The 27,447-nt window shown below is 42.8% G+C and overlaps 1 protein-coding gene and 1 long non-coding RNA gene across 16 annotated transcripts in view; one reads left to right on the forward strand and one right to left on the reverse strand.

Annotated features, from left to right (window-relative positions):
• LOC309364806 overlaps nt 1-27,447 on the forward strand; it is a 142,648-nt gene that overhangs the window by 76,831 nt on the left and 38,370 nt on the right. For 3 of the 5 annotated variants that reach the window (XR_014165879.1, XR_014165880.1, XR_014165881.1), the window contains 5 exons: nt 2,189-2,231; nt 4,048-4,100; nt 7,820-8,693; nt 8,826-9,043; nt 26,611-26,658. This is a non-coding gene — a long non-coding RNA (uncharacterized lncRNA). The remainder of the gene's footprint in view (nt 1-2,188; nt 2,232-4,047; nt 4,101-7,819; nt 8,694-8,825; nt 9,044-26,610; nt 26,659-27,447) is intronic. The other 2 variants (XR_014165882.1, XR_014165883.1) reach the window with 2 other exon arrangements.
• The window catches only part of RAD51B (RAD51 paralog B), a 366,487-nt gene that overhangs the window by 46,237 nt on the left and 292,803 nt on the right, over nt 1-27,447 (reverse strand). The gene's annotated exons all lie outside the window — the stretch shown is intronic.

Here is a 27,447-nt window from a genome sequence, read left to right on the forward strand (position 1 = left end):
CAAGCTAGGTGTAACTGGAAAAATGGTACTTGGCTTACTGTGAACTTATGTTCCCAGTGACACATGGAGGGTAGTCCTGTCATTCTCAGGCTTGCTCAACAAGCAAGATCAAGAGTCTTCAAACTGGTCCTCATCTGGGGAAGGATCCTATGTCTACCCAAGATGCCACCCATTTGGGCGATTCCACCCAAGTACATGAGCCTTCTAAGGAGTTGCTTTATCAATTGCCAGGATCCAGCCCTTCCTCATCTGAGGTGTCAACAGGTCTGTCAAGAGAATACAAAGATGGACCTTGGCTTCTTTAAAAACTTCATTATTTCCTAAGGAGGATGGGAGCTTGCATCATTCTATATGGCACCGTCATGCTCTAGAAGTTGTTGGAACAAGTTATCTGCCAGGGAGATTTCACTACCCAGCTTTAGCACGGAATTCTGCTTTCTATGGCCCAGGTCCAGTGCCCCTTGCTTGCTGTTACATGATGCTGCGCTTCACACTGCAGACGTCTTGGCAAAGACTGGTGTGTCTGGGTGCGTGCATGCATGCACACGTCATCTGATTACTTTATTGGTAGTGGTGATCAATTGCAGCCCAAGGACTACATGTAACTTTTATATGCCATGTGATACATATGTAGTCAGTTTTTCCTGTCTGGAAAATAGCTGTTGTGTAATTTCTGTTCCGCTTTTCCAGCTATTGAGTGCACCCATTAACTACTCTCCCATAGCCAGGGGCCAGGGGTATCGTGCCCCCATCTCAGTTCTACTCCAAAATTATGCCACTGTGGCCATACTCAATAACCATGCAGCTTTCCTAGCAGGCTGCATTCTGTGGGCTCATCTGTTTCTCCTCCTAGCTACAAGAGGTATCTGTGGTCTCCCAGATGTTGCTGGTGTTACCATAAAGCACCAATGCAGCAGCAAGCAAAGGCTGTAGCAGCTCAGTCAGCTGCTTGTGGCTGGAAAGCCAGACAGGATGTTTGTGACTGTTGCCATGGGAACAAAGGGGCAGTCCATTCTGTACTGAGCACCGGATGTTAGCTCAGTGTGTGTGTCACGTGACCCGTACTGGAAGTACATGGGTGGAGTTTTGATTCTTACTGCTGTGGAGTGCAGACATGTTTTCTCTGCACTGATGTAAGAGACAGAAATAAAGAATGTAAATAGTTTTCTGTCTGCTTCTTTCCCCTCCCTGGGGGACACCAAAGGGGAGAGAGAAGAAACGGTGTGTTCTTCTCACATCTGGGAAGAATCGCCGAGACCTCGCCTGCTTATCTGCCGGGAGTAGCAGCGGGGAGGTCGACAAGGAATATCTGCCGGTGCCTACACTGTGGCACATTCCTCTGACCCAGGCAGAATTCCAACAGCTGGACCACAACTCCCACCATCCCTGGCAACTGGCCATGCTAGCTGTGACTTATGAAACCTGGAGTTAAACAACATTTAGAGGGACACAGCCTCCCTATCCCTGTTCTGCACCTGGAAATGGACACCTTGCCCCAGGGGCGAACTTTGGTAATTTTTGGTAATATGGCGTCCTGAGTGAGCCCAAATTTGGCACCCTCAAATGGGTCTTCTCAATTATGGATCTCCTTCATTTTGTGCCTCCTCGGCTCAGCACCCTGTGCTGGGGAACTGCCCATAGCCCTCTAAATCTGACACTGCTCATTCACTTCTGTTCAATGTCTCCACTCTCTGGGTAGATTAAAGGTAAAGGTAAAGGGACGCCTGACAGTTAAGTCCAGTCGTGAACGACTCTGGGTTGTGATGCTCATCTCACTTTACTGTCCGAGGGAGCCAACGTTTGTCCACAGTTTTTCTGGGTCATGTGGCCAGCATAACTAAGCTGCTTTTGGCGAAACCAGAGCAGTGCACGGAAATGCCCTTTACCTTCCCGCCGGAGCGGTACCTATTTATCTACTTGCACTTTGACATGCTTTCAAACTGCTAGGTTGGCAGGAGCTGGGAATTCGAACCACCAACCTTCCGATTGGCAAGCTCTAGGCTCTGTGGTTTAGACCACAGTGCCACTCGCATCCCCTGGGTAGTTTAGGAAGGGTCTTTATGGTGTCTGCGCCTGATATAAGGAACTGCCAGTCTCACTGCTGGAACTCTTGAATAATGTGTGGTCCTCTTCTCTTGGGTTGGGATAACAATCTAATCTCAGTTTCTTCTTTCTTCCTCTTTTCCAGGGCCCACAACTATGATTGAGGTCAACACTCCCTCACTGTCCCAGTACTTACCACAGATACCCCTGAGGTTCTTGTAGAAGAATCATGACTTAAAATTTGAGAACAAAAGCTATCTTGCAATTGCATGGAAAATGAGTTCAGCAAAATGTAGCAGACGAAAAAACCCCCCAAAACTTCTTGCTTGCATAAAATCCCAGATTGTGCTTCTGCATTGGGGCAGTTCACTTTGTGTCCATTCTGACTTAAAAGAGGCTTTCAATAGACTTTTGAATGCAAGGACTAAGGGAGGGTGAGAAATTAGAAAACTTTTCCTTAAATCTTTGCCCTCTTCAGAGCAAGCACAGACATGGAGAGAATGGCAGATATGCATGAGAAGCTCAGTACCTCTGACCTTGTGACCTTTGAGTCCTGTATTCCAGGAAATGTATTCTTCCTTTGCCTTGCCTTTTTTTTAATGTTTGTATTTACTAGGCCCCTCCTGGGATCCCCTGGTCTTCTCTTTGCTGATGATCCTGTCTTGTGGCTTTAAGGGAACACAGCTATTTGTGGATCAGCATTCAGACAACATGGTTAAACATTGCAACAAAACGGTTAATTAAATGTTTATGAAGTCTCCCACAGTTCTTCCAGGGGAAAAGCAAGCAAACAACATTGTGTAATTCAGACTCATTCATCCACTTGCCTGAAGCTCCGTGACACAGTGACAGATTATCTTGCATTAATCCTGGTTAAGTTAACTCAGTCATTCTTCACCCACTACAAGGCAAAGGACTTCATCAGAATCCTGCCTATCCAAACATTTGTTTTGCCAACCCATTTCAGATTTTTTTTTTTAAAAAAAACCCCTGCTAAGTGAATTTTTTTATGAAACTGCATTTGCTTGAGAAACAAGTAGCTTTTCGGACTATATGCTTTCAGGTATGTCAAAATGGAATTGTTCTGCCATGTTGCACATATTAATTTTTTGTTGCACAGTTGACAGTGGAAAGACAGTTTTTCTGGGATTTTGAAGAATTTCAGGGGGTACCTGTTAAAATTCAAATAAAAACTTCAGAAGTGCAACTCGTGCAGAATTGACTGAGAATGGGTCAGGATTTCCTAATATATTTTGGAACATGGCGTCTTCTTCTTCTTTAGCCTGCTCATTTTACCAGAAATGAGATTTCAGCACTCAGAAAAATGAGAGTATGTGAATCAATACAGTTGTACTGATTTTTATTTTAGTTATTACACTGCTGTAGACTCGAGTCCTGTTGCTGATCTGCAGTTATTGCTCATCTTCCAGCCTTGAAACATTGATTATTATCACTTTGATGAGTAGATTGGCATGCTGATAATTTTCACAGTCGCTTCTGTATCCTATATTGTAGTGTCCTTACATAATATAAATATTGCTTGGCAAGGCTTATCCTTTATTTGCATCCAAAGGTATTAGAATGCTAGGAGGAATCATTATTAATTTCTTTCCACTGCAGTCTCAGCAATATTGCAAAGCTGTGGTTTGCACCACCCATTTTCAGCCTGGTTCGCATGGTGTGCAAGCCAAACTATGGTATACCAAGACCACAAGGATGTGCAGGCTCCTGGAGACGAGCCTGCAGTACTTGCTCCTCTAAAGTTCTTTTTACTCTGTACTGTGGAGCATGTTGATTTTCCACACAGCTGAAACACTCTCTTTTATACGGTTAAATAAACAGAATATTCTGAACTGCATGAAAGGAAGGCCAAACTAGACATGAAGTGGGAGATCCCTGTTTGGATCTTCTAATGTCTTTCATTTTGCTATTGTGTGTTTGTTAAATTGGGGTTCTTGTATTGAGAGAAAGGGGTTAACCCTTCCCATCATTCTGTTTCCCCAGATAAATTTTCCCCAAGTTTCCTCAAGTTGCTATTGGGCACAGGATAGAAAAAAGTATCTGCGTTTATTATTGATTTATTAAAATATTTATATATCACTATTCATTAAAAAAATCAAAGTGGTTTACAACCACACATATATCCAATGAAAACCATGCACATATTTAAAATCAAATATCAACTATTACAGAAATCTGAATTATTAATTGCCTGCACAAGCCTGGCAGCATACGAAAGTTTTCAGCAGACATTTAAAGATTAAAACAAGAATCTCTATTGCCTGAGCATTCCAGAGGACTGGGTCAAGGACAGTAAAAGCTCAGTTTCTTGTTGCCATCAGATGACCCTGGCCAACTCTGAACAACCAACAACACAGCCTTATATACATACAGTGCCCTGCAGTAATCCATCATTGATCAGGTAGTTTCCAGTCAGGCCCTATGAACTGGAATTAATCCCACAACACTGGGTTTGATGTTGGGTTGGACATGTCAGCACACGTTGCCACAATACCAGTCTCTAAACCACTGTGGAGCCGAGCAGCATTGTCTTCCAAGTGTTTAGCCAGCCAGGCAGACACTATGTGCTCCAGAGGTCTGCCCTCCTCTGAACTACATGGAACAACTCTGCTGGGCAGTTCCTTGATGATGATGCTGTTAGGCTGGGTAACTCCAGGATAAACTGAAATTGTCAGAAGGGACAGACTTGCATTCTGTCCTTTAACACTATTTCCAAACAGAATGCTGCTGTGACTCCAACAAAGCAATGTAACGGAGGCAGCAAAGTAGGATCTCTTTGCTGTTCCCTCAGCCATGTGGCAGGCCCAATTATAAGCTTCAGCACATGTTTGGTTGGTTCTAGAGGGAGATTGATGCCACTTATGCTCCAGCCCTCATCCAGTCTGTTTCATCGACCATGACAGAGCAAAGTGAGCTTTACAGTGTTTGAATGAGTCCACAGGAGAGAGACTAGGGCCTCAGCAGGATCACCTGCTCTATCCACTGGAAAGCCTGCCAGAGCAGTCAGGAATCTATCAGGTTCCACCAGTCTCTTGGGAGTGGGCCATTCTAACTGGTCCCCCACCTGGGAAGAGAGATTGACTTTGGAGGAACAGCACAGAGGAAAGATTCTGTGCTGCAGCTTCAGTCAGCTCCCTCCCCTGCCACTGCTTTTAGGCTAGGAAAAATACTTCCACATCACATTCAGTTTAACCAGAAACAAACACTCCAACAGTTCCTCCTTTCACTTCCAGTTCCTGGGAAATCACTGCTCTATTTTGTCCTTTAGTGAAATTTGCAGGGAGGCGGAGATTTTTTTTTTTTAATGCTACTGTACTCATATATCCCCCTCAAATCTGTCTATATGGGCAGCAGATATTGCTGAATGTGTTTCAGTTGCAACTTTTATATAATTAATACAACCAACCCATTGTGAGAATAAACACATTTTAAAAAAGGAAACTGCTATATTAAACTAACACAACTATTCCATAAGCTAGCGTAGGGCAGGATATTGCCAAATGCATGACTATAGCACAATAAAGGCAGAGCTTTATACCAGAGGGATGCAAGATTGACTCTGTTTTCATGGGGGATATGGGTGGGTTGTGGAATTATGCAAGGGAAACAGTCTGTTGGATGGCCATCTGTCATGATGATGTAGTTGAGATTCCTGCATTGCATGGGGTTGGACTAGATCAGGGGTTGGCAAACTACAGCTCCCAGGCCGGATCAGGCCCGCTAGGGTTCTAAAGCCGGCCCGCCTGGCCATTTAAGAACCTGCCGCGAAGCCGAGACTCCAGGCGATGGCGACGGAAGAGGCCGAGTGGCTGCATCTCTGCCAATAAAACACTGCGCCTGGTTTATCTCAGCGCGGTGCGGGGACATCTCTGCCAATCAAACACTGTGCCATGCTGAGGTAAACCAGGCACAGTATTTGATTGGCAGAGACGCCGCCACTCGGCCCTGGTGCTCCTGTGGTTGTTGCTGCTCTGCATCCCCGTGAGGGGCAGCAGCGGCGGCGTTCCTGGAGGACAGCCGGTCTGGGCTAGGGCTTGGGGACGCTGTGGGGCTCCCATTGGCGGCTGAAATGACAGTGGAGGATGATGAGGCCAGCGGCAAAGTGGTCCAGGCGGCGGCCTTCACCTCCGGGAAGCAGGAGGATGAAGGGGTGGAAACACTTGCATGGGGCAGCAGCTGCAGTGAGGCACAAGCTTTTCCTTGTCTCCATCTCCGTGTTCCTTGAAGAGGTGCACTGGGCAGTGCGCGCCACAATTGGCCAGTTCCTGCAGGCTCCCGGCTTCCGAGGTGCCCAGCTCCCACAAGCATGCCAGCCCACTCTCCAAAACTTCCTGTCCAGCCCCCAACAGTGTCCGAGGGACAGTGAAACGACCCTGTTTAAAAAGTTTGAGGTCTCCTAGATTAGATGGTCCTTGGGGTCCTTTCCAACTCTACAATTCTGTGATTCTAAGTAACTAGGTCAGCATAAGGAGTGAGCTACAGAGATCAGTTTGTTTTTAATCTGATTTCTCCTTTTTATTCTTAATAAAAATTCATATAATTTGGCTGTTGGGTGCTGAAGTGTGCTTTTGCAAAACACTATGGTCCGGATAATATCCCACATACCTGGCCACTGGGCATACGCCGCTAGGGCAAAAAAGGAGGTTTCATTGAGAAAAGAGCAGGCTGCGTGGAATCCTAGGGTGGGAGAGGCAGCTGGATGGCAGCCCTGTTGTCCTGAGTAAACCGAGAGGAATCTGGCTAGGAAACACAGAGTGCATTGTCTTGAGAGCCTGGGTTTGAGTATTTTACAGTTCTGTCTCATCTGTGAGCTATAAGTGTGAAAGGGAGTGGTTGTGGCAGTGAGTAGCTGGCCGGAGGCAGCTGGCCAACCCTACAGGGCAGTTTTGCAGCAGTTGCACAAGGAAGGGCATAGGTAGGCTCTCCTAGCCTTTCTCCTTCCATTATAGAACAAAGGCTTGTTCTTGGTCTACAGCTTGAACCTGGGTTTGGACTTCCTGCTGATCAAGCCAAACCATGGCTCAGCACTGAGCAGCAGGAGAACCTGGAGAGGAAGGCAGCAGCTGCAATCTCCTCTCCTGCAACCCCCACATTACATGCAGTCTGGGTTTATTATATTTTGCTTGGGAGGGATGAGAAAGTTTTGAATTTTTATATCTTATTAAGTTTTTTTTGTTGTTTCAGGGAAGGTTGATTACACTGACAGAGGAATACGAATGTATTTCTATGCTGATAGTTCCACCCTTGGGAACTTGAGCTCTTAAATCATCTGCTTAAATATGCATGTGTGCATTTCTCTTATGTTTTTACCACATGCAAAGGTTGGAAAAATAATCTGTGTCTTAAATAAGAGGGGGGAAATGGAACAAAAGCAAACAGCAAGCAAAAGAGAAAAAAGAGAGGACATGCATACAGTGAGAAGAATGTCAAGAGTTAATCCCTGGTGTAATACACTGGAGGGTAAATTCATGTTGTCAGAGGAACAGTTCATGCAAGATTTATGTGTCCCCCCCACCCTCCGGTGAACTTTAAGGTAAACCTCAGCCGGCGACTGCTGCATTCCTCATAAACCCCTAGCACAGCCCGCTGCTGCTTTTCCAAACTGCTTTCTCATTATTCAATAGCACATTTTTCCACAGCATTCTGCTCTTGTTAATACTTGCTTGCTGCAATTTTTTTTTTAGTTCTGCAGTAAAAACACCTGTGTTTTATTAAGACTCAAAAATTGTGTTCCGCCTCCTTATTTTGACTGCAGTGGCATTAACCCTTTCAGAAGTATGATTTTGAGGACTGCTGCTGAATCCAAAAAGAAAGGCGCTTAAAAGAAGAATGGGCCATCAGAGAAAGTGACACAGGAAAGCATGGCTTTGTGTGGGGCTGGGGTAACTATGGCCTTGTGTAATGCTTGCTGCCATATCACATAGTGAAGCTTGGGTGAAGGAAGGAACCCAAAGGTGTGATCTTGCAACAGAGGGAAAGGCAGGGATGGGGCTAGCAAACTGCAAGTTGACTACGGCCTGGTTTGCCCATCATGGCAAGTCAAAATATGGCTTACAACAGGTGTGCAGAACCTTTGGCCCTCTAGAGGTTCCTGAACTACAATTTCCATCATTCTTGGCCATGGGCTATGCTGGCTGAAGCTGATGGGAGTTGTAGTTCAGCATCATATGCAGGGTCAAAGATTCCTCATTCCCTGCTTACCAAGCCTACTCAAATGCATGGGTTCCCACAGAGGCCCCTATAGCTGATTTGTTCATTTGTCTCTTTTTTTACTTGTACTGAAACTGGGACTCATGTTTAAACTCTCAGCTCTCTGGGAGCCTGCATGCTTGTGTAGTCCCAGTAAACCACCATTTGGCTTACTGTGACATGAGAACCAGCTCAGTGAAAGGAAATCTGTGGTGATGTGGGACAGGTGAGAAAGGAGGGCAAGGCCTCAGAGGCTGTGGAGTCATTGTGACATTTTAGTAAAAGTGAGCTCTGAGAGAAAGAATGCAAAAGTGCTTAAGGGTGATGACCTAATCTTTGCCTTCTTAGTACAAAGAGTCAGATGGGTGCAAGACAGAAAGACGTGATCCTTGTGCTGCCAGATCTGTTCAAATCAAACAACCGCATATACCCAGAATCAGGTAGATAGTGCTGCTCCACCCATTTGGGTCACAGAAGGGGAAAATTGCAAAACCAGCACCGGCTACATCAGCAGCACCACTCAAGGTACAACATTTCTCATAAAAGTCACAATGAACCTTTTCTGTTTTCAGGGAAATACACCTCCTGTAGCAGCAAACAGAAGCAGGAGAAAGTCTTGTGCGGATGCATCCTTACTGCTGGAGTGCAGGAATGTTGGCAAAACGAATTCGTCTTGAGATAGGATGAGTCCAGGATGCAAGGCATGAAGGAGCCACTACAAGAACTGAAAACCTCTCACCTCCAGTTCCTTGACAGCTTAATGGATGTAGGTAACAGAAAGTTTTAAAAGGTAATAAAAACCTTGGTGGCTTGAATGTTTTGTTAATTCTGTTCTGAGTTGTATCAGAATTACAGGGTAGTATTGGCACCTAGTTTTTGGCAGTTGTTCTTCTCTCCACCTTTATAACTATTGTCTTCAGGCTACAAAGCACATTTTATGGTGTTCATGATAGTCACCTCTTACTAATTTCTATGTGACATTCTTTTTCTCATATCTATAGGTGTTCTACAAAAAAAGAAATTTACCTTGTAAAAGAAAGTTATGCCAAAGGGCTTATATTCCAAAACTGCAAAAAGGGGATGAACAAAAATGAGCAAAATCAGCTTTGATGGGATTTACCAGCAGAGTATATAGTAGCATAACTCAGAGAGGTTTCAGCTCAAGGGACATGGAACTCATCTGTTAGAACCATTTATACATGTATGTGTCTGAAGACTAAAATCACAGTGCTCAATACATGTAAACAATGTTCAAGCCTACTTCAGTGTGACTGTGTATAAACCTGACTTGCACTTACAGAACTTCACTCATTGTCAAAGCTGTAATTTGCATTTGCTTGTATACTGTGGTTTGGAACCATTATATGTCAGACTTGAAGAATATGCGCAAATTAAGGTAATCACATGCTATCACCACTAATTTACATACAAATGTAAACATCCAAACTCATGAAATATGTTGGGCCCTGTTATTATGTAGAGTAAACAGCAATGACTCGCCTGTTATTTACACAGCCACCCAAACAGGGCATTTTCTTCCACTGTCACCCAGCTGGGCAACACAGCAAGGGGTATAGAAGTCAGTGTCTAACCTATGTTCCGAAATGGGCTCATAATCATGCTTCATAGGTGGCCTGGCCACCTGGATTATGACTCGACAGTAATAGGGGGTTTGTCATTGCTGATGTTGTGGTTGTTGAGCCATGTGGCATTCTTTTTTCCTTTTTAAAAATAAGGCGGGGGGGGGGGATGGAGCCACTTAGGCGTTCTTTTCTCAGAGCTATGAACATTTTTCTTCCCACTACTGGAATGACTCTAGCTACAGATGATTCTTTCCTCCTCAAAGAACTAGCTATGAAAGGGGAAAGCTTGTTGTATTACAGGTGGCGACCATTTTGCATGCGTCCAATTGAAACAACTGCCGACGTGCAAGTCCTTTTGGATCCAGAAGAGGGCAGAATGGAGGACGTAACAGGGCAAAGCGGGCGTATGCATACTCTGCCAAAGCGTGTGGGGGCCAGGAGTGGAACCCCCATGCAAAATGGTTGCTTCCTGTAGTCCATTTTATTTTGTTGTATGTAATCACTTTTATGGCAGATTTGCAAGAAGTGCTGTAAAGCATATTGTACTGACCTTGAGGATAAAATCATCAAGCTGCTATGGAAGGTAATCTGAAGTACAAATCTGAGTGAGCAGCACTCATTTAATTTCACCGTTGCCCCATATTGTCTCAGCATTATCTCTGTCATTACACTTGTTTAATGTAGCCAGGATTAGCTTCTGATGAAAATGCCACACAATCAGGGCTGTAGCTGGGGGTGGCGAGTATGAACTAACATAAAAAATAGACTTTGATGAAATTATTACTGAATTTTCTTCAATTAAAGGGAGAAAAATAAAGTTATAATCACATCAGACTTAATTGAGGAGATTGCTACTTAAAGCCAGGGTTGGCCTAACTTGACTTTCATATTTTTTTCCAAATAACAACTCTTGTAAATAAGAAGTTGTAACTTGTGACTTGTGAATCATAATAGTCTTCTTACTTTATATTAACCACATAAACACAGATATTGCAAAAGTAATGCCATTTTACATCATATAGTATTATAATGTAAAGTTATTATTCTGGAACAATTCAGTATGATATTGTTTGTACATTTCATTTAGGCCTATCTGTGTATTGTTTTTACAACTGAATTACATAAAAAAAAACCTGTCAACTCACATCAAAATGTCATTTTCTTTGCTGAAACCTTTTATTAAGAAATAATAAATTAAATATTGGAATTTCTGTGAAAGAATTCATTACAAGGTGAACTGCATGAGGAATTGAATGGGTGGCTGGGGGTGGGTTTGAGGAGAGGCGGAAAGAAGAGCTAATCTGTCCGTGGCTAGGGGGCACAATCTGGACGTTTCTGCTGGGGCAAAGATCACCTGGCTACAGCTCTGCACACAATAGCAAAAAAACATTTTCTAGGTGATGGGGTACAATGATATAAATTAGCTAGTTACAGTGAAGGGGGAGGTAAAGACAAATGCCCAAGAGGAGGAACAATATGATCTTGTCCAGACAAGGCCAATCCTTCAAAAGCTTGTTCCTCTTGCAAAAATACCAGGAAGTAGAGTGCAAACAGGGATAGAGTACCAAATGAGGTATGGACTGTTCATGCAGAAATCAACAGCAAATGACAAACAAACAACCCCCCCCCACTCAACCCCCCCACTACTCTGCTTATTTGTATGCAACTCTAAAGTATGCAGCTCAGCAACAACAACAATGGCACATAATTCTTGCAAGCAAAAGTTGTTCCCATGCCTACCAGGTATAAGAAATGAATCAGTCACTACATTAAAAAAAATAATGTTAGTAGGTTAGGAAATAAGCATAATCACCTATAATTTAGACATGCCTAAAACAGGACACACAAAAAGTCACAAAACTGCAGTTTAAGAGAGCCACCAATTTGTGTCATAATGCACAGCACTTAGTGGAGAAGAAAGAGGCATTCACTTATACTGGCTACTGTGCTATGGAGCATGATGGTTATATACATATTGATGTGTGAGAGTAGCTTAATGAGCACAATTCTATTGCTTGTTAACTTTGAAGTAGGTCCCACTGTATTCAATGGGAGTTATTTCTTAGTAACTAGTGTTTAGAACAGCAGCTTTAGTTTGTGCTACTGGTCTGGACTAAGGTTACCAGATTTTTTCCAAAGAATCCAGGGACACTTTATTCTTTCTGAAAAGAGAGAAAAAAAAGATATTAAAAAAAGATATTTTTTTTTAAAAAAATAAGAAGCCATATCTTCTCTTCTGTGGTCTCCTCTGTTGCAAGGCCTTCCTCTGGGCTCTGGCCTGCAATCTTGGAGTGCTAGCCGCCATGGAGTAGGCTCAGGTTGGGCCTGGGCTCGGCCACTTGTCCTTGCCTTCCCAGTGCTCTCCTAACCATCCTCAGTGGTGGTGGCAGCAGCGGCGTGGCAAAACCGGGACTCCCCTCTTTCTTCTCCTTCCTCTTCCTCTCTCTCTCTTCCTTCTCCTTCTCTCCTCCTTCTCCCTGCATTGGCTCTGGGCTTTTCCTGGTCCCAGAGCACCGCTGGGCAATTGGCCAGGCACTCTCGCTTCTGGCTCGATTTGGGTCGTGGCGTCCCTGGTTCCCCCTCTGCAGTGGTGGTGGCAGCAGCAGTCTCAGCAGCCCGGAGCCAGCCTGGTAGCACAGTTGGCTCTGGCTGGCTTCAGGAGCTGCTTATTGCTCTGGCGCCCGCCATTTTGCCTCACCGGAAGTCCCCATATGATGTGTCTTGTGCCGTTGAACCAATCACGCAACATTCATTCCCTACTAATAAACCTATAATGCTTAAAATATAAATCCGGGGACATTAAATGAAATCCGGGGACATTGAATGAAATCCAGGGATGGATTTTGTCCGGGGACAGATTTGTAAATCCAGAGTCTGTCCCCAGGAAACATTGATGTCTGGTAACCATAGTCTAGACCCCACTCTTCACATGCTCAGTTGCTACCTCAAATGGTCCCCGAGTCATGGCTCATCCATATGTACCTTTTGCCCTGCACTTTCTAGGCACAGGTCCATGCTTTCACAGTCCTAGTGCTCCCCCCCCGCCCATTGCTTTCCCCAGGGAAACCCGATTTTATTGTTGAATCAGAGCAAGCAGCAATTTGGGTTTTCCGCAGATTGTTGTTTGCTCCAATTCAGCGGCAAACAGCACCGCCAGGGGTGGGTGACAACCCTGTCAGACACAGACCTGGAAAGCCTGGTCCTGTGCCCAGAAATGCAGAACAAATATAAGTATGGATGGGCCCTCAGGGGAGAACTATGGACACTGTTTAGGTAGAGTTGATGCTCCTGAAAACCAGCTGAGAACTGGGATTGTGAGTGTGTCAACATGTTAAGAGACTTTGGCTGTCTACACACCCTCAAAACACATTCAAAGCACATTCTTCTCCTCAAAGAGTTCTGGGTATTGCCTGTGTCCATAGCACCTGGTTTGGGACTCAGACTAAGTAGGAGTGAGATGAAAACCCCATTTCCTATGGTTGACAGAAGGATGGAGATGTGAATCTGCATGCTAGTTAGGTTCACCCTTCCTAATGGTTCTGTCTGCCACACCGCCACTGTCTCGGGTTTGCCAGTGTGAGGGGAGAGAGGGACTTGCAATCAGTACACAGACTTATTCCTCCTGGTATCCTCACAGAGCTTCTGCTGCCTTAAGGACAAATGAGTCTTAAAGAGTAACTAGAGCTGAAAATGGAATCCCTTCCTCTTAGGTCTCTGCTCTAAACAATTGAAATACTGTGAGGCTTGAGGCAGATTCTGCCTCTGAGGAAAACATGGGAGTCTGCTCAGACCTTTCTAGAACCTTGGTGAGCTAATCTGCCCTACATTGCATATTGAAAAGTGAGATATGGGAGCACTCCTAGGCTGTATAGAAGTAATTTTGGAAATGGTACTTGGAAAATGAATTAGCCGGCAACTAATCTGCTCTTATCCGTGTTTCTGTGAACTGGATTCTTTTATTCTGTCTTCCAAAGCTGAGATTTTAGCAGATTTCAAACAGAATAAAAATAAAACAGAAAATAGGCATATTTGGACTGATTACTCAACAGGGGTCGTTTGTGACAGGAAGTGCAGCTGTGTGACTAATAGGCCTGACTTTTTCTTGGCTTCTTTCCCCTTCAAAATTCTTGTTTACTGCTTGGGTTCTAAAAAAAAAAAAAAAGAATGGCAAAAGCTAGCAATATTCCAGGAAAAAATGGTCTGTGCAATAAGCAAAGGCAGTAAATTTTACAGAAAATCAAGGCTACAGAACACTCCTCCAAATATTCCTTCCAGGCTCCTGACTCACGTCATCTCTCCCCCTGCTTTTCTCAAAACATATGTCTAGCAGATCCCTTTTTCTCCTGAGGGGAGGGGAAGCATATGAATCATATTTTGAACATTTAACTCTGGAATTCCTGAGAAGTAAACTAACTCCAAGGAAACAAAGGGACTTTGTGCATTTTGCACTTTATCCATTGCTATTGCTGGTTCCTAATAATCATTTTGCTTTAATCAGAAGTTGGAAAACACTTTTGCACACTGTGAAGACAAGAATCTGATCTTGATATGATGGGAAGGTTCATAGAATCACATGAAGCATAATCAACAAAGCTGATAATGTTATTGGTGTAAACTGAGAGGTAAAGAAATGCCAAGGTATGGCATTGAACGCATGAGGGATCAAAGATAGGAAGTGTGGTGAGGGAAATTTCCAGGAGTCAAGAGTGCCTATGGACACTTCCATTTACCCCACACTTCCTTAGAATTTGCATTGGATCAGTGGCACTGGTCTGAAAGCTTTTAATTTATGTTCCAAAGCAGAAACTGTCAGGTGTAAGACCCACATGATTTGAAGAACTGTTACAAAAATTAAGCCCTAAAAGGAACACAAGAATGAAATGAAAATCTCTTCTGGGGTTCTGATCTACTTTAACTGAGGTTATTCAAGAGGGAAACCTAACATAACATACTTGCCATGCAAAAACCACTTGAATACTGCCATGGATTTCATCGAGTATGGATTTTGAAGGCTAAACAGAAATAATAGAAAAATCTGCTCTTGGTAAAACATCGCTGGTAGAGGAAGTCAGAAGAGTTACATTCTTTCCGGTTTGTATATTCTTTAGATGCAAACATAATGAATAAAACAGGATTGTCTCTATTTCAAATTAGCTCAGAATGTATGCTTCATGCACCACTTAATGGCAACTGTTGCTGAGGGGGGAAATTCATGCAAGTTTATCGAGCATTGGAAAGAGCCCCTATAGAAATACAGAAGACTAAAGTGGCCCAACTGTCCCACTGAGGGATATTCAGCAGGGGTAGCCAACATGGTGCCCTCCAGATGTTGTGGGCTACAACACTCATCATCCTTGACAATCGATTGTGCTATTTGGGGCTGAGTTGTAGTCCAAAACATGTAGAGGGCAGTGTATTTGCTACCCGTGGTGTAGGGCATGAACTGAAGTTTAGAAGCAAATACATTTATATTCAGCAGTAACAAATGATTCTTCTTCTTATTTCAGTTTGACCAAATATTTTAAGTGTTTCTCTTTCAATGCAATGGCAAAAGATTGCAAAGAGCTCAGAACAGTTGCATTTCAGTCAAAAGGTGGTTGTGTTTCTCCAGCAGCACAATGATTCAGGGGCATACATCTGGTAGAGGGCTTAGCGATTCTTGAAACAAACTATGGTATATTTAAGATAGAATAGTATGTTCTACCTGAAGGGTACAGAAACTCACATTTGCCTTTAATCTCTTCTTGTTTTTTCTGCCACAATCAGACTTCAATTCCAGATGTTTCCCTTCAGGCTGGTTTGGAGCATGACAGGGTTGCTATTTTCACAGAATAAATAGTCTGGGATGTACATACAGTTACAGTCTACACACTCAAATATGCCCATTCTTGGAGATTGCTAACATTTCATTTCTCACCGGGTGGCTAACATATGGGCTGCCAGCATTTGAGGTATGTTAGCAGGGGGTTGAGTGTAGCATTTTCCATGCACTGCATACATTCCAATGTACAGTAGAAACTGCGTTTCTAGGGGCTTAGTTCCAATGAGCTTTCAGTTGCTATTGACATACATTCCCTTTTTTGAAAAGTCCTCACATTTAGTTAAGAAATGTTCAGGAGAAATAGGCTGTCACTTTTCCAATAGCAAGCTATTTTTGAAAAGTCTATTAAAATCACTTTTAAAAGGCAAATTCATTGATTGCTGAAACACCTTCTTGTCAATGTGGCAAGAGTAAAAGTACATTTATTGTCTCCGACACCATTAAAAGATCAGGTTTACTGGGGCCAGTTCAAGCCTTGGTAAAACTCCATGGCAGTCAAATTAGAGTTGTGGCGTGGCTGAATTCTGTGTGTGTGTCAGCTGCCACATCACAGAGTCTGATGTCAGGGCAGAGGTCTGAGGCAATCAGGTGGCAAGCCATAAAATATGGTTTTTAAAGTTTAGTCCTGTTTGTTTGTGTTCTGAATATCTGTGTCTGATGTAAACACTTGAGCAGCCAAAAACCTTCCAGAACAAAGCCTGTAAACAGCTAGATGTGATCCAGTAAAGATTTACTTGTCCTATATGTCTCACCATGTACTCATCTGACATTTTTCCCACCAAGAAAAGCTAAGAAGGGAGTGAGCAATGGGAAGAAAAGTAATAAGGATATGATGGATTTGCAGGATACCGCCTCCCCCTGAAAAAAACCTCCACACGTTAGTGGTGTGGTAAAACTGAAGCAGTGTTATTTTCCCTTCTTCAAACTGGCACAATTTCCAGCATGTTGATGATACTGATCCCATTTCAGCTTTTGTATGGGGTCAGGTATGTGTGTTTCATACTTACCATTCCCCTCACTCTTTCCAGGCACAGTCCACAGACTTTAAAGATTCGTGTCCGCAAACCTTTTTTCCCTTCTGAAACTTTCCCTGTGAAAACATACACTTTAGCGCTCAATTGAAAACATACACTTTAGCGCATCAATTCAAGTTTTCTGCTGGTTGCTGTTTGCTCTGATTGAGTGGGTTTTTGCAGGGAAAGCTCCAGAGAAAAAAAAGGGTGTTCACGGACATGGATTGTTAAAGACTGTGGACTGTGCCTGGAAAGAGCGCAGGATAAGCCCACAGAGTCCACAAACTAACACCAAATTTTAGGGGGGGGGGGAAGAGTTGAAGCGAATCTGCAAAAATAATAATAATAAATAAATCCCCTCAGATTTACCTTTGAATTTTGATGGTTACTATTCTCCAACTATGAGTGCTTGGCAAGTATTTGCTCTTCAGCATCAGCATTTGACTTTGCAAAATTTTGCAGTAGCAAAATCTGACACGAAGCTGCAGTCATTACTTTATGATGCCAGATGTAATGAGAAGGTGAATCATATACCACATAGCACAACACTGAAAAAGGGGCAAAAAACCTCTCCCTCCTGATTTGTTAAATAACTGATTTCTACATATCCCAGAATTCTCAAAGCACTTCAAATGTTTTTCTTCCTCAGGTGATACTCTTTCTCAATAGCTTCATAAACATCATATGTCCACTTGAGCAATGTAATTTTTGTATATGAGGGTATACCTCAGTAGCAGAGCATGTGAAGAAGATCCCAGAAGGTCCCAAATTCAATCCCTGGCATCTCTAAGTAGGGTTGGTCAAATCCCCTGTCTGAAACCTTGGAGAGCTAAAGTCAGTCAGGGGAGACAATGTTGAGCTAGATGGATCAATGGTTTCACTTAGTATAAGGCAGCTTCCTGTGTTATACAATAGATACACAAACAGAAAAGACTGCTGTCTCTAAGCAAAACTATTATTTTGCACTCAGCATCTGACAATCCACTTGACAGTGTTGGGCATGTGGCAATCAATGTTATTGACAACAGATATGTAGTAACCATCAGTATTTGACACCTGACTTTCAACAGAATTTAGAGAACTGGATATTAACTTCATCCATCTAGTCAATCCAAACAGTTGAATTTTGCCTTCCAAGTCCAGCACTCGAACCATGGACTACAGTGGCTATCAAGCTAAGAAACGTCCCACTCTGAGATTGCTCTAGCTGTAATTTTTGAACGGCCTTCAGAGAAACCAGATTCCAATTACCTTGAATTAAATGGACTTATAAATGAAACTCTTTGGCTGTTTTGAGTTATATTTCTGAGAAAGTTATCCTTAAAATGTGGCATAAGTTTCTTTCCATGGAGCTATCATCTTGGTGCTTTTTTCTGGAATTCTTGCTACAGCTGCATGATCCCTTTTGTTATCATTGACAGGCCAATATGCCCAGAGGCTCAATTTAAGAACTGAGAGGTACCAATGCTGAATCCTGCCTGGAAGCCATTCACCTGGATTCCATGCTGCCAAATTCCAGGTGTGTGGTTGCTGGCTGTGATCACCTCATGGTGAGGGAAAGGTACCCTACAGACACCCAGAGGCATTTTATTAGTTCACGTGTTCCAGGGATGAGTCCAGGCATCTAAAATAAGATCTGAGGCTCAGCCCTAGCTCAAAGTAAGCATTAAGTTAGTAAATTAATAAGTTAGCAAGTTAGTAATCTGCAGAGTAGTTCAAAATCTCTGGGCTTTCGTGCTGGCTGTAGATGCAAAGCCTGGAACTGTTGGATTGTGCACAAATTCACTGATGGATATGTGTTCTAGTTTTCTAATTTGTAATGTTGCTATTGTACAACTCCAATTGTATAATGAAAATATACACGTGATGTCTACCCAGTGCAAAGCAGCTGTGAAGAAGGTGAATTCCATGTCGGGGATTGAAAATGGTAGTATTCATTACCACAGGATAGTTACCAACTTGGACAGCTTTAAAAGCAATTCCCCTTGGTTGGCCATGGGGAGAACAGGAGGCTAGACTAGATTTAGTGTCGAAGGCCTTAGTCAGATCAATAAATGCCATATACAGTGGTTGGTTTTGCTCTCTGCATTTTTTTTAAAGCTGTCCAGCGGAAAAAATCATGTCCACTGTTCCCCTAGAAGGTCTAAAACCATTTTGGGATTCAGGAAGGGTCGCCTTGGATATTGTTGAAAGACAGTTTGCTAAGATCCTTGCAAGAATTTTGCCGGCTGCAGCTAATAGAGAGGTGCCTCGATAGTTTCTCTAATCGGTTCTGTCACCTTTTGTTTTAAGAGATTGATAATTTTGGCATCCCTAAAATCTGCTGGGATCTCCTCTCTCTCCCAGATTTTTTTGGTGAGTTTGTGCAGATGCCTGATAATCGTCTGCCAAAGCAACTACTCTATTCCAAACTTAAAAATGGAAAGTGTAATGTTGGTGGCCAACAAAAGAGGTTTAAAGGCTCTCTCAAGGCAAATTTTTAAAAATGTAGTATATAAACACCAACAACTGAGAAACACTGGCCTGCGATTGCTCCAATTGGAGAATAGCCTTTACCAAAGGTGTCATGGGCTTTGAAGATGCTCGAACTCAGGACAAAAGGAAGAAACGAGCTAAGAGGAAGGCACGCTTGGCAAACCCTCACCACGATCAACTCTTGTCCGGAAACCAGTGTCCCCACTGTGGAAGGGCGTGCAGATCTAGAATTGGCCTCCACAGTGACTCATGGACTCACTGTTAAAACCGTGTTTATGGAAGACAATCTTACTTGGCTACGAGTGATCGCCAAAGAAGAAGAGACTAGATGGGTCTTTGGTTGATGAAGTAGGCCCCTTTTTTATATTCTTATGATCACATCTTTAAATTATCTCTGTGGCCAGCACTAGCTATTTGGATACAATTATAATTTCCTCCCAAATAGCCAAGTGGCAAGCATTTTTGAAAACTGTATTTTTTCTTCCTTCAATTTCCCCTCCCCATTTTTTTGTTTTGTTTTGTTTTGTTGGCCAATACCAGTATTGGTGGCAGTTCTGCCATTTTAAGAGTTGGAGAAGTGAGGTTCTTTTGCACGTACTCATATGCTACAGAGGCCAAGACCAAGACTTCCTCAAAAAGGTCAGTTTTATATAGAAAAGCAAGCAGGCTAATCGCCTCCCCTCGCTGCCTTTTCCTAAGGCTCTTGGCATCTGGCCCTGTTATGTGCAACCCGCGGTTTGACCAATGCTTCCTCTTGTTTGCTACTGCATACTCAACTAAACTGTATAACTGAAGGGAAGATTATGCCAGTTATTAGTGCTGAGGCAACCCATGCCCCCAGATGAGGGGGTAGTTTCATGAAGCATTTCCTTCTGGAGCCTCTGCTTTCAAGGGAAAAAGGTTATGTGAAGGGCTTTTTGCTCGTCTCTTATTAACTGGTTGTTGTTGTTGTTTTAAAAAATGTAAATACTAAATTTTCTTTTTTGTTGTTGTTTCAAGATTTAAATTAATTGCAGAAAAAATGTGAGGTACCTGTAACTTTTATTCTTCTAAACATTCCCTGTGCATTCATAGAGATGGCAGTCAAGTGGCACATCAAACATTCTCAAAAACCATTCTCCTAGGCTGCTTCTCCCTCATTCTCTTCCACCAAGTTCTGCACATGATCAGCCCAAACGGCCAACTTACAGACTCACCAACAAAGTGTGTCACAAGATAGATTGGCTATTGGTAACGGTCCCTCTACAGCAGCCAGCTTCTCATATACACTACTTTTCTGGGCTGTAATTACTCCTATGTTGCTGCAGTATGTGCGTCGATACTGCAACCACTTGGGTGGGGCCAATCATGTGGTCTTTCCCAACCAATTACTTATCTGGTTGAAAGAACATGTACAATTGGTGCCCCCTACCTACTTGGGGTCGCACACATACACTACAGGACAGCAGATTCCATACAGTATTAGAGAAGTGTGAAGGGGGCATTGCTGCTTGTAAGTCCAGATGGAGAGAAGGAATAGTATTACCGTATTTTTCGCTCTATAACACGCATCTGACCATAACACGCACGTAGTTTTTAGAGGAGGTAAACAAGAAAAAAATATTCTGAACGATACAGTGGGTGCATGATTTTTATGGTTCATGCTGTGGCCACAGACATGTGATCTGATGGTGAGTTTGGGGTAGCCCAATGCAAAAATCCTGAGGATCCATGTGGATCCTTGCTTTGTAACCACGTTTTAAGTGGGGAGGGAAGGAAAAGCACTCAAGGGAGCACACGTGGAGAAGGAGCTTTTCGGTGAGCTGAGCGGGGAGGAGGGAGGGAAAGAGCACTGTTGCTTTAAAGGTATACTTAAGCTACTTGCCCTGTGCCTGGGTTTTTTTTCCATTTAACAGTTTGCAGCCTTTTCCTTCCGCTCCTTGTTTTGAGGCAGAATAGATTTGAGCAAGTGAGGAGGACTTGGATTGCAGGGGATTCACCATTAGCTGTGTAAAAGTGCTCCTCCTTGCAGCCTGAGTGATAAGCAGCCACCAGCAGCAATAGAATGGAGCACAAAAAAGTGGTAGGGGCACTAGGACCCAGACAATGCTCGAATCTATCCTGCCTGAAAACAAGCTGCTCCCTCCCAGCGGATCAGCTGAGACGCGGGGATTTGCGAAGTTTTCCCCTCTCCCTCATCCCCAGCCTTTTTTCTTTAACTTCCTGGTTTTCACTGCGTGGCTCAGAGCTCGAGGTTGGTTTTATTTTGCTGCTGGTTGCTTAAATTTTATCTTTCCTGCTGTCCCTCTGCAGCCTCATTGCTCTGTTTAGAGAGCTCACGGACCTTTGCTAGCGTCTGTCCCTCCTCCCGTGTAAGCGGCTGCTGCCCGCTTTGCTGCCATGGCTCTCCTTCCCTCCCTCCTCCCCGGCTCCAGGTCGCTTTAAAGCAAGCAAAGCGAGAGCCTCGTAGAGTGTGTAAGCAGCTCCCGCTTTGCTTGACTGACGGCAGCCATGGCTCCGATCCGTGCATTCGCTCCTTAACACACACAGGCATTTTCCCTTACTTTCTAGGAGCAAAAAACTGTGTGTTATGGTCCGAAAAGTACGGTATTTTCCTGTCCCATCCTTACTGTAGAGTAAGAAAAAGTATTAACCACTGCTAAATGTTGGAGCATCACTTGAATATTAAATAAGGAGTGCTTACTACTGAAGAAGTATAGCTGAACCATGTTGGGTATACTTCTAAAGGCAACAAGACATTTGAAACTTTAGTATATATGAAGCAGACACCTGATATATAACTGTGGGTTTTTTTTACCTTTTTCTCCCCACCACCCATCATTTGCAATAATATGATAAAGTACAAATTGATTAGCAGCTATTAGAAGCCCTAAAAGACATGGAATATGTAGTATGGTGATGTGCAGAAGAGTCAGTACAAAACAAATGTAAGCTTGCTGCACGTAAAGGGAAATAATGTCACTGTTATTGTAACTAGAAAGTATGTTGGGCATGCCAAGCAACACTGAATCTAATCTTCTCTGGCTGCTTTTCTGCTCCCTAGGCTCTTCATCTATCTTTATCTCCCCTGTCCCCCAACTGAAAAAAAAATAAGTACTTTTTGAGTACAAGCAATAAATCAAAAAGTCTCTGGTGTTCTGCATCAACTCCTCAGATTGTTTAAAATCCAGAAACTAACATACAAAATAAGACTGTAGAAGCAGAACAGGCAGTAAGGAATATGGGACCCAGGAGCACAACAAAGTTTAGCATGTGGAAGGGAGAATGGAAATAAAACTTGGTATAAAGGAGAAGAGATCACAATGTCCTTCTCTGAAGTATCACAGATCATATTCTGACATGATATTGAATGCAAAACTATTATTCTAGAGATATAACTGACTGACTTTTGGAAGTATGGAGCCTAGTTTAGCACAAATGTCAATATAAAGTTTTCCAAGATGAAGCACATACCCTCATGGGACAGGACACTGAAAGACCATAAAAGAATGGGAGGAAAGTATTATTTGCTAATTATATAAATTACAGACCACTCTTAATTTCAATATAAATCCCACAGCAGATTAAGACCAACAAATATTGTTTAAAACCTCAGTACCAACCTTTTCAAATCTCCTATGGGTTTTTAGAGTATTATTTGCCTTTTGCTTTTGCTTTGTTTTCTGTGTGTGATTTTGTTAGCTGGAGAAACAAATATTTAAAAAACGCACACTTGACGTCAGTTCAACACAGTTCAACATCAGAGGCACACATCAAGATCAGTGCATCTGTGAGGGCAGGCCAGTCAATTCCACCTCCAATTGAACAAATGCAGATGCTGTGAAAGATCGTAGATGCCTAGCCATCCTGAAACATTCCAAAGCTGACTGAACAAAATGACCAATTGCAAAGACATAAGCCAGGGGTGCCTCAGTCTGTGGCTATTGGGGTATGGAGCGGGAGTCTTCCTGGTAGAAGGTGGACAGGGAAAGTAAGGTTCACCCCCGAATGTGGCTAAGGCAGAGGGAATGGGGAGGGAAGCTTTATAGCATGGTCTCTCTCCATATGTGCCTGTCCATATACTTACGTCTTCATCAGAGAGCCTTCCCTGGGCTTCCCCACCTTCCATTTTTTAATAGGTAGCTAGATAGTTTCTCTTTAAACTGCTGCCCCCCACCAGACTGAATACTTGGAGAGTATCCTATTGATGGAAAAGTATGCAAAAAAAGGGGAGGGAGGGCTGCAGAGATAGTTGAGGCAGGACCCATTGGGGTTGAAGGAGTAGGGAAGAGGGAGTTAGGAAAGGGGCCAACAAGAAACCGGAAGAGGGAGCAAGCAAAATGAAGGAGACACCAAGAAGACAGGGGAAAGCCTCATATGTTGTTGTTGTCGTTTAGTCGTTTAGTCGTGTCTGACTCTTCGTGGCCCCATGGACCAGAGCACGCCAGGCACTCCTGTCTTCCACTGCCTCCCGCAGTTTGGTAAGACTCATGTTTGTAGCTTTGAGAAGACTGTCCCACCATCTTATCCTCTGTTGTCCCCTTCTCCTCTATCTTTCCCAACATCAGGATCTTTTCCAGGGAGTCTTCTCATGAGGTGGCCAAAGTATTGGAGCCTCAGCTTCAGGATCTGTCCTTCCAGTGAGCACTCAGGGCTAATTTCCTTAAGAATGGATAGGTTTGATCTTCTTGTTACAGATAGGTAGCCATGTTGGTCTGCCATAGTCAAAACAAATTTTTTTTTTCTTCCAGTAGCACCTTAAAGACCAACTAAGTTAGTTCTTGGTATGAGCTTTCGTGTGCATGCACACTTCTTCAGATACACATCTGAAGAATGTATCTGAATACATGTATCTGAAGAAGTGTGCATGCACACGAAAGCTCATACCAAGAACTAACTTAGTTGGTCTTTAAGGTGCTACTGGAAGAAATTTTTTTTTTTGTTTTGATCTTCTTGTAGTCCATGGGACTCTCAAGAGTCTCCTCCAGCACCATAATTCAAAAGCATCAATTCTTCGGCGATCAGCCTTCTTTATGGTCCAGCTCTCACTTCCATACACCACTACTAGGAAAACCATAGCTTTGACTATATAAAGCCTCATATACGGCTTGGCAATCACAAGGGTTGTGTGCAGATGGAAACAATTAGGAGTGGAGAGGCAAAGGCACAAATTCAGTGAGATGGTGTGTGTGTGTGTGTGTGTGTGTGTGTGTGTGTGAATTTCACATGCCAAACTCAGACAACTAGCCAACCTTGGATATCAGTAAGATATATTGCACTTCAGTTTGTAATTTGTCTTTGAACTTTTAAAATATATCTACTATATATTTTGGAAAGTTTGTTTGTCCAGCCACTATGCATTTGGACACCTTAGAGATCGTAACCAAGCTTTTCATGATGGTTCCTGAGATCAAGATGCAGGTTTTCCCTCTATGTTTGGATACAACTGGGTGCTATTTTGAATCAAGATGGCAGTCTGAACCTTTCACAACTGCAATGAACCATTGGTTTCAGAATTACACTGAATTTCTGGTTTCATAGAATTCCTGGGAAATGCTGGGTACAAGGTTGCTAGTTTTCTATAGTTTTCTTGAACACCCTTTAGGTTCTAAACATGTTGTGACCAGTGATTCCCCTCCCCCCCGGGGTACTCAAGAGTACGCAGTACCAGCTCCTCTTTTGTTGTTGTTAAAAAGTGTAACAACTTCATGGTGAGAAGCGGCACCTATTTTTCTAGAAAAGTAGTACTGATTGTGAACCATCTAATAACCCAGCAGTAATGGGACCAGTGTTACAGTGAGCAGGAAGAACCACCAGGACATAATGCTAGCAAACAGCAATCCATTATTCAAGGCTTACATGCTTTAGGGAGTGAGGGAGAAAGGAATATGGTTTTAATTTCAGGCCTTCACTTTCTAGGTGCCCCCAAGGGGCATACACATTTCCTATATAAAGTTCAGTCTGTTTGCAATTAAGTCCTCCTCCTCTGCTTATTCCTAGCTAAATTAAAAATAGTAAAATCAGGATAACCTTGGACTTTTTGACATAAACAAGGCCACTGTTTGCAGAGGTATAAATATACTGATCAGGTTTATGGGTTTTAGAAGGCTGAAGCAGCCTTGTGAACTTTTCATGTTGAACGAATGTTATGTTTCAAAGAACTAATAAGCATCTGTGCCTCCTTTTGAAACCTGAAGGCTTTTCAGTGAGAGCAACTTCTTATTTGAACTTCAAGTGTAGTCCTGTATAATACCAGCCCTGGAAGCTAACTTCATTTATCTGAAACAAATAAAAAAAATCCTTCCAGTAGCACCTTAGAGACCAACTAAGTTTGTTATTGGTATGAGCTTTCGTGTGCATGCACACTTCTTCAGTAGTGGTGTCTGAAGAAGTGTGCATGCCCACGAAAGCTCATACCAATAACAAACATAGTTGGTCTCTAAGGTGCTACTGGAAGGAATTTTTTTATTTTGTTTCGACTACGGCAGAACAACACGGCTACCTACCTGTAACTTCATTTATCTGGGCTCGCTGCAAATACCTCTTAAGTGAGTTCAGGGATTTCTGTGTATGGTCTGACTAAATTTCACCCACCATACAATATTTCTTCACAAAATGTTTCAGCAATATGCACCCCACAATAAGTTTGAGCAGAAGGGGGAAGATGTTCTGTCTTTTTGCCACTTCTGTCATAATATACACTAATAAAGGTACTCAATTCTCTGAGTGTGTATCCATATGGACTCAAAATGACATGACCCATAAACTAGAGGGAGGTAGCACCATGCTTAGGGAAACCCCAAGGTTTGCAGATGTACAAAAAGTATTTAAGGGGGAAAACCTTCTAAAGGGGTTGTGGGAGATTCTAAAACAGCCTAATAAGGAATGATCTCAGTGGTCATGGAGCGCTGGTGTGAATGGTGCACATAACAATAATTTCAACCTCTCTTGTATTACTTGGACTTTCAGGATAGACTAAAGGAAGTACTTCCTTGTGCAAGACGTGTTAAATTCTGGAGGAAGCTTTACCAAGATATAGTGATGATTGCCAACTTGGACAGCTTTCAAAGGGGACTGGGCAAACATAAATTTATCAGAAGGTATCAGGCAATATGCCTCTAAATATTAGTTGATAGAGAACACCAGCAGGAGAAGGCTGTTGCATGCCCATGGGCATCTGGTTGGCCACAGTGTGAACAGAATGCTGGACTAGATGGGGATTTAGTCTAATCCAGCAGGGCTCTTCTTAACTTCTTAGCCTAATTTTCATCCTTTGCTCTCAGAACAATCAAGTGACACTACCATTTTTTACTTTTTGAAACTCAAACAGCTTTTAGTTTTACTCTTAACAATTTATCCTAGATGAAGAGTCTTGGTGGAGTTAAAAAACTTCATTTGTTTCATTTAAGCAATTCAAGTTTGCCCAATAAAGGATACCATCACGACATTATTTTCTTTCCTTTTTTCTTTTCTTTTCTTTTGGCAGCTTGTGATTTTCCAGTTGGAGATATAAACTCCAGCAAGCAAACTGCAGGTAGGGTGAATTTCTTCTGTACCAGCACCTCCCTGCCTCGTACCTCTCTCTACCCTCTCACCCCAGGCATTCTTTGCTGCTCTGTTTATATTTCAGAAACCATATGCCAAAATGGAATCCCCTTTCAGCAGTAAATAGGTCCAGGAGAAACTAACTCAGCAATAGTCAAGCAAGAGAGTGGCTATATGGGTATAACTTTTCTATTTTTTATGACACTATTTAGGATTAGGGAAAATTAGAAAGAAAGGAAGTTATTTTTTCCATTTCCCCCCTTTTTGATGAACACAATTGGCCAGGTGTGTTTCTCCTGGCAACTCTTTACTAAGCCTTTTGAAGGCCTATGGAGAAATGTTTCCTCAGTCCCACTTTGTATAAATGCACACTTAGATATTAGTGCTTCTTTAATTTTTATTGTTCAAGTTCTATGGAACTCCTTGCTACAATAATTCAGAATTCTGTGGTGCCTTTTTTTTTTGCTGTGACCCATTCCCTTAGAATGCTTTTAAAACCTCCTAGTAGCTTAGTATAATAGGTTTAGGTGTGAGATTGACTCTCACACTGGAAAAAGAATGAACTATTAGCTAAGATGGTTCATTAAAGGGATATTTTGTACAATAAGTACTGACGTTTACTATAGGGTCTTGATTATCATTTCTAAGAACTCAATAGATTTGGTTGCTAAAACCTGCCTATAAAAGGCATTTACTTCAGGTCCAATTACCTAAAGCTCTAACCCAGCCAAATTCACTCAAAACTCGGTCCAGTAACTGGATACAATCTGCTTCTGAC

The sequence above is a fragment of the Podarcis melisellensis genome (assembly GCF_964234715.1).
Source record: "Podarcis melisellensis genome assembly, chromosome: 1".
In the NCBI taxonomy this organism is placed as follows: domain Eukaryota; kingdom Metazoa; phylum Chordata; class Lepidosauria; order Squamata; family Lacertidae; genus Podarcis; species Podarcis melisellensis.